Raw genomic sequence first — 8,072 nt, forward strand, 5'->3', positions numbered from 1 at the left:
TTCAAGGTAAACCATTTTCAAACCGAAAGAATGCGAGTAGGGTTTTCCTTTTCAAACTTTTCGATCAAATGAAATTCTTTAAAAGACAGATAAAATGGGGTGTTGCTAGACTGCTTCAAAGAAAATTAAAGACAAAAAATTAGAGACAATAAAAAGAGAGGCACAATTTCCAACTGAGTCTAATTTGTTATTGTTCAGTGTCTTTTTTTTCTCACTTATATAGATATTATCAATCGCTGTACCTACTAAAATGTAACTTTTTGTTTGTTTGTTTGTTTGTTTTTAATATCTACTATAGCTAACTAGAAACGGCGTATTTGATAGTTTTTTCCTTCATACTTTTATTTGGTTTTTATTTAATTTTCTAAAATCTGTTTTTTTCTTACCATAGTCTGTAATATTCATATAATTCATTCTTACGATAGATGTTAATGGCATAAATAAAACAGGAAATAGGTAGCATATCTAAATTTAACTCAATTGGAGATAACCAAGCCTAGAATCTCTAACTCTTCCATCTTTTCTCTCCTAGACAGTTTTAGTCTGATGATTAACCATAATTTGTTCTAACTAGACACATGCAGTTTCAGTTACGTAATTGGTAACAAAAATAACCTTAAACGGGGGTGGGGGTTAAATTCCGGCAAAATTACCATACTTGTATGGCAAAGGCATTTTTGAAAACAAAATGCCAATTAAATCTTACAAATGATAATTAATTCAAATTATACGTTATTTAAACCACTCATTTAGTAGTTTCTCTTTCGTTATTGTATTGGTTTTATAGAAATTCTGGCTTTTAAAATTATGGTTATTAATATCACACCTTTAGTAAAAATACAAAACTAAAAAGTAAATTTAAGCAAATAATTGGTTGTTATTCCATGCTGCCAAGTATCACGATAAAATTGCCAAAATTTTCTTCCTAACTATTATTCATTTAATCATTTATTTGGTAATTTTGACATTTTAAAGTCTGTACCTTTTACCAAATGAAATAGTAATAATCTTCTTACACTTAATTGGTTAATTTAAAATGGAAGTTGTTTTAAATGGTTGATAGGAGTTACTTCTAATTCTAATATTTCACAATTATAACTAAAGTTAAAGGGACAAGAATGATGGGTTCAAATGCTAATTTAATGTGTTTTCAAGATAGTAAACTCTGATCTATGATGGCTACTTTATCCATCTATTGAGGTAATGGGTTTTATTTATATTAAACCTTGTAGACACGAAGAATGGTATAAAAACTCTTCAATATTAAAAACAGATAGTAAACAGCAAGACTAGGAAGACAGCAAGAACATACTTACAGTGTTATAGCTGGATTCGAAACCAATTACATCTACGCTTCACTCGGTTAGCGAAACAACGATACTGCGCAGCGAAAATGTTCCCTTAGATTTATTGCAAGTGAAACCACCACAGATTATTTAGTCCTCCGTAGCCACTGTATATTTTTTTCCATCAAACGATCTGAAGCGTAGAGGTAGCGTGTTCAAAATCTTTGTGCTGTTTTTCTCATTTTTGTGTTTTCTGTTCTTCAATTTGACAAGACATAAGCCATTTTTTCTATTAAGCACACGAGCCTGTGTACGTGTCCAAACCAAAATAATTTATTATTGCACTTGCAAATCCGGGGATGCGGTGTAATTTGAATCCGTAACCTACGTTTAAAATTGCTTTTGTTGAAAGGGCAAGGAGATTCGTGTAGCAAATAATATTTTTTTAAGAAGTTAAAATTTTCTTAAAACTATTGCCTATGCTTTTTTTTACTTATTTATTGTTACACATTCATGTGCAGATCTGTGAGATCACTACTAAGTACGATTTACTTGACGAGAGTTAAAGAACAGATCTCCCAAGAAAGAAGCATTACCAAGATGCATTGAATTTAACGTGAAGTTCCATTCCCGCCTTATTCCTTGTTATATCTTTGTGGAGTCCTTTTCTATTTTCTGTTCTTGGACTTATAAGTCAAGGACTTATACGCCCATCATATTAATGAGCACGCAAGACTGCAATTGTGTGTGTAGCAGTAAATAAATAGATACATCCAGGGTTGAGGCGGGATTCAAACACGCTATCTCCACATTTCAAAATGTTGGGATAACCTGACATTTAAGTTACCGTAACGTTTAGCTAGTTGCTGAGCTAGTTCAGTTTCAATATTCACAAATAAGGATTTTTTGCAGTTTTAAAAGTTGGTAGATGTTAACTTATGACTTGTATAGACATGAAGTAACTGACAGACTAAACAAGAAGTTAAAAAGCATTTACTAATACTTATATAAATGAAATAAAAGTTATCAAAGTAAATATTTTTGCTATATCTCAAATTATACTATTAAACTAATACTATACTATTAAAATCTCTTGGTAAAATTACCAAATTTTATCCCTTTTACTAACAAAATGTAGCATTTAATAATTAAATAATTTTAGAAAAATACATCACTAAAAAAAATTTAAAAGGCAAAGAGAAACAACATTTTAATCAAACTTTTCTAAAAATGATGCATTTCTGTCTCAATTTATGATTTTTATTTTCAAATTTTTATTTATGAATCAAATATAATTCATGAAAGTAATATTCTAGTAAAAAAATTCTTGCATAAGAGTAGTTTGTAATTTATTTAAAAAGTTTATATTTTAAAAAAATGATGTATAGTACGAGAGATGTTACTTTGTATAGAAATAAAATTTCAATAATTGAAGCTTGTATAAAATTTATAAAAACCAACGTATAACATTAGATATATTATTTTATATTTTGCATATAGTATAAGAAGATGAGAATGAAAAGTTCGTATTAAAATTAGAAAAATCAGTGCATTTGCATAATAGTTAAAAATGAATATGTTCATTTTGCATTTAATTTTTCAAGAAAGTATTAGAAAATGATCACATGTTGTTTAAACTGGAATGAGAAAAATTATTATATAGTAAGGAAAATAGTATTAGTATGTACAGTATAAGAAAATTAAGGGGAGTTTGCTTATCTTTACCTTTAAAAAGCAAGTTTATTTTGAAGAAGTTAAAAGTATTTTTTTCTTAATACAGTTCCATTGAGAAAGAATATTTTATTACCTAAAACAGTTATATATAAAATTAAAATAATTACTTTTCGTTCTTTTTTAGTAAAAACTGCAACCCCGAAATGATTTGACATTGGGAATTAGCAAAAAGCTAAGACGTGCACTTTCTTTGCCAATTTCTTAACTTTTTATTAATAAACCTTCTTTAACTAACTTTTTTCAATTTAAAATTCTGCTTGACAGTTGCAATTTACCAACGTAAATCAAATATGAAAAAAATAAACTTTCAAAAATATATTTTTACTTTATAAAAATCAAAATATCCTAATTTTGGGACGCTAGGCACGAATGGGTTCAGGTTTTTTTTTCCATTTAAAAACAAATCCAATTTCGAATGAAACAAGTAATAATATATGAAATACTATTTTAAATTGATGAAATTAAGTATCTTTCAGTAAAATAAGAATTTTAGTTTCTTCAGAAAAAGTGAAATATAGTTATTTTGTATGAAAGTCTCTGAAACATTTTTCGTGCTGTTTAATTTTGCATTTACTGCACTTTCTAGTGACCTTTTTTCACACAATCTACGTAGCGTAACTACGTTTTATTCACCTCGATAAAGGGATTTATGCCAGCATATCAAAGGTAATCTTAGACTTTGCATTTGGGTAATTTAGTAATATGTACTGTATCTGGACCAGGTAAAGTGGTTTTTGATAATACATTAAGCGTGTTTCTCGATTGAAGATTAGGAATCTAATTTCCGCTCTGTCCTCAGAACCACCGCACGTCAAATTTAAATATAATGCAAAATATATAAATTGAAATAAATACCAAATATAATACAATGTAACAAGATGTAATGCAATATAATAGTTATATAAATTGACACTAGATTTTCATTAATATTATTTAAAGAGTTTAAATACATTTATATAAATTGATTATATAAATTGACACTAGATTTTCATGAATATTATTTAAAAAGTTTAAATACATTTAAATGTAAGAAAATAGTATTAAACTTTATTCAGTTTATATTATTTATGTTGATTTAACTTTTTTTTAATGGCTTTAAATAACTTATATGTTTCGAAATTCGCTGTTGTGTATAACCAAGCCTCTTTAAAAATTTATTACTTCTTTTTAAACTGTAATTTTTTGTTGAAAAAAAATTTTTTTTTCATGCCTTCCCTATTTCATTTCATTACACTTCAACCAAAGTATTATTTAATTCTTTCCACGAAATTTACTTACATATTCTTAAGCTCTAAAAGTAAGTGACAGTAGAAACCCTATTTTCACCGAAGAAAAAAAAAATTCTTTACATTTCAATCTTTTAGGTCTTTATTAAAGTTGACATGTTTTCTGCATTTTCACTTCTAACTATTTTTTTAAGTCCGCATAATTTTGCGTAAATTAACTATAAAGATTCCACTAAGCATAAAATATAAACGCATGAATAAAGCAAAGTGCTTAAGGTACTTTTCCCTTGGTTTATATTTTGATTTTAAAATAAAATATAATTACTTTTCGTACTTTAAATTTAAACTTAATTACATTTATTTAAGAGTAATATCAAAATTTTCACAATTGCTCAAACAAAAAAGCATTAGACTTCTAAATATTAAAATGACTTAAATACTTAATTTTGCAACAGCAAAATAAAACATAAATTGAAGCTACTGCGGTAACAGGAATTTCTAACTGGAGTAACTGGAATTTCCGCAATTCGATACAAAAAGAAATACAAACGTCATGGAGTTTTATTGTTTTATTTGTAACTCTTAAAAAACTTGAAATTTGGTTAAAAAAAACGATTCGAATTTCATTGAGTACATAAAATGACGTTCCTTCATAATCTTTTGGAGAAAGAATACTTAAGTTGGAACCTACATGGCCACTCTGAAGCGTGGAGGCAATGGATTCGATCATGTGGCAACCTCCGATGTGGTATTCTTCTACACTTTTTACTATTTTTTCTTGTCACGGCATATAAGCTGCAAAAAAAAACAGATGACTGAAAAATTATGTTTGGAAAGAAAGGAATTTACGTACGTATAATATTCCTAAGCGAATTGTAAGTTTATATTTATCGTTAAAAAATAAGTGACATTTTACCGTTTCCCAAATTCTCATTGTACAGAAAAATCACACGATTTGATCTCTAATGCATACAGAAGGCTAAAACTTCGTTGGATATCATCAGCAAAAATTTATTGTTGTTGTTGTTTCCACTACCATTTGCCGATGTCAGCAAGATTGCTTGGAAAGTCAAGCAAATTCAAGACAGAGAGTGAGTTACACACACGTCAAGACCCGTTTTACAGGACAGACCCAGTCATGCAACCATTCACTTACCCGCAGAACGTAATTTCGACCTGTACCAGAGAACGATCAATCTCCAATTCAGTACCCCCAGAGATGTTGATTTGTTATAGGAACTAGGAGAACTTTGTGACCCAGACCGAGTTTAACCTGCACCGGTCACCATTTCATACATGGGATGAAATTTATAAAACTTATAACTACACCTTCTAATTATTTATTTATCCAATTTTATTATACTATTGTGTTTCAATAATTTTTTTAAAAAATATACCATCGGAAATTTTAAGATTTCATGCAAAGTTCAGGACTTCACAAGTTCAATTTTACGAAAAACGTTAGTTTCACAAAATACTTTTTCTTAAAATTTTATTTTTGCATCCCGTAGGAAACAATAAATCCATATTTTTACCATATTTTTGTGTTGATTTTTTAGTATAATTTTAATTTTCACAATATATTTCACAAAATAGGTACCTCTCAGAAAAACCTAGACAGACCCCTGATTACAATACATCTCAGTAGGCCATTTTAGATAAAGGTTTTCAGATCATTTAAGAAATTTTACTAAGTTTTATTTGCGCCAAGCTCGTATGTCAAACATAGTCTATACTCCCGACGGTTTTTCCTTAAATACTAATTTATGATCCCATTGTGACGTTTTACTTAATTTCTGATAACGACTCTCGAAATATATATTAAACGCAGCGATAATGGAACAACCTGTTTATATCATTTTCAAGAAGAATTGTCATCAAGAAAAAACGTTCCATCAACTAACCAAAGTATTTTTGATGAAGCTGGATTTTTTCCTGTTGCAGTGATCCTCATCAGATGTCAAAACTTGGGAAAGTTTCGTCAAACATTCTTTTCTGTCATACCGGTATTTGTACCTTCAAAGAAGAAAAGAAATACATTACTTTTATTACATTTTTATTTGCTTATTATATCTAACTATATTGAAATAGAGGAATTCTTATCTTTGGCAAAATTCGAAGTCAGTGAAAAAACCAGCAGGGTCTTATGGGATAGCATCTTATTAATGAAGAATATTTCAGATAGTTAATCCTATGAGTAACACGTCCGTAAAAAGACTTAGTCTGTACTTTAGAAAGACATTAGGTGACACAAGAAGAGCTTTTTAATAAGATATCTTGCTTGAGAGGATTAATTTCTTCTATTTTCTGATAGCATATACCAATGATATTTGTAAAAAGAAATAAACTTATGTTTGTTGACAAAAAGTACCCTTTCATCATTTAATAAATTACTTTCCCTAAAATTTATTTAACAAGTCATAAATTTTAAAAACAAATTCTAGAAGCCAAATTTTTCGTATTCCAATAAGACTACCTCATTCTAAATCTCATTATATGCTTAACTACCAAAGCAATACGCATTCTTTAGATCAAAAATCGTTGATGAAGTACTCAATTTTTATTAGGACATAAGTTTACTCTTATTACTATCGCTATATACCTATAAGCATATAAAATATATATTAGTATGTATGTCATCATCCTCAATGGCTCTACAGCCCAGGGTGGGCCTTGGCCTTCTCAAGAAATTTCTTCCAGGCTAACCTTTTTCTGCTAGTGTTCTCCAATTTTTGGTTTTTGAGATCAAAAGGTCTACCTCCAGGCCATCTATCCATCTCAAATTTGGCCTGCCTCTTTTTCGTGTGCCAACTGGTCTGGCATTGAGAACTCTTTTTGTGGTACGGTCTTCGTTCATTCTGATAACGTGGCCTGCCCATTTTATTCTTTGTCGTTTAATAAAGTTAATAATGTCAGGTTCATTATATGATTGATATAGCTCTAAATTTGATCTTCTTAGCCACACACCAATGTTTTTAATTCCTCCGAAAATACTTCTCAAGACCTTTCTCTCTAAGGTACCCAACATAGCCTCATCCGTACAAGATAGGGTTCAGGTTTCACAAGCATATGTTAAAATTGATCCTATAAGAGATTTATATAGTGAAACTTTTGTTTTTCTATGAATTGCATCAGATTTTATATATTTTCGAATTCCATTAAAACAGTTATTAGCTATAGTAATTCCTCTTTGTATTTTCATTGTGGTGTTGTTCCTGTTCTTGATTACAGAACCCAAGTAAACGAAATTGTCAACAACCTCGAATTTATATTCTTCAATTTCTAAATGGGTGTTATTGAAGTTTGTTTTAGTACAGGGCAAATATTTAGTTTTTGCTCTCGTTTATTCTCAGACCCATCTTGAGAGCCGCTTTCTCTAAAGAAATAAAAGCTTGTCAGCATGTATGTAGAGCAAAAATTATTAATCAAGTGCTCAACCTTTATTAGGAAATAAGTTTACTCTTATTATTATCAATATATATATATATGAAAGGGTAGCAGTCATGGTGAGTGATGTTAGGCCACGCAGATAGCAGTTGGAAGGCAAAAAATATTTTATTAACTTCACTTAGTATATTTAAGACATTTTCTAGCAAAGGCGGAGCTCAAAATCGCACTCAAAAACTGTGTGCTTAAGTTTTTATCTTAGGGAAAGTAGCAAAGGAATTTCCCTCTATTTTGTTATATTTGAGGGGAAAAGGGAAGTGATAAGGATTACTATTGGTTTATGAAAGAAATCTAGCTTTTCCCACACAGAGCATAGGGAGATATGTCCTGCTCTTAATTAAATGCATAGTTGAGCCAAAAATAGATTTAAGAACAGGAT

General features: G+C 29.3%; 1 long non-coding RNA gene across 1 annotated transcript in view; it reads right to left on the reverse strand.

The window, feature by feature from the left end:
• Positions 1-4,810: 4,810 nt before the first annotated feature.
• LOC139425380 (uncharacterized) overlaps positions 4,811-8,072 on the reverse strand; it is a 36,464-nt gene continuing 33,202 nt past the window's right edge. Inside the window, exons 2-3 of the long non-coding RNA XR_011636619.1 lie at positions 6,151-6,262; positions 4,811-5,041 (exon numbers count right to left, since the gene is read on the reverse strand). This is a non-coding gene — a long non-coding RNA (uncharacterized lncRNA). The remainder of the gene's footprint in view (positions 5,042-6,150; positions 6,263-8,072) is intronic.

Source organism: Parasteatoda tepidariorum, chromosome 4 (assembly GCF_043381705.1).
Source record: "Parasteatoda tepidariorum isolate YZ-2023 chromosome 4, CAS_Ptep_4.0, whole genome shotgun sequence".
Lineage (NCBI taxonomy): Eukaryota > Metazoa > Arthropoda > Arachnida > Araneae > Theridiidae > Parasteatoda > Parasteatoda tepidariorum.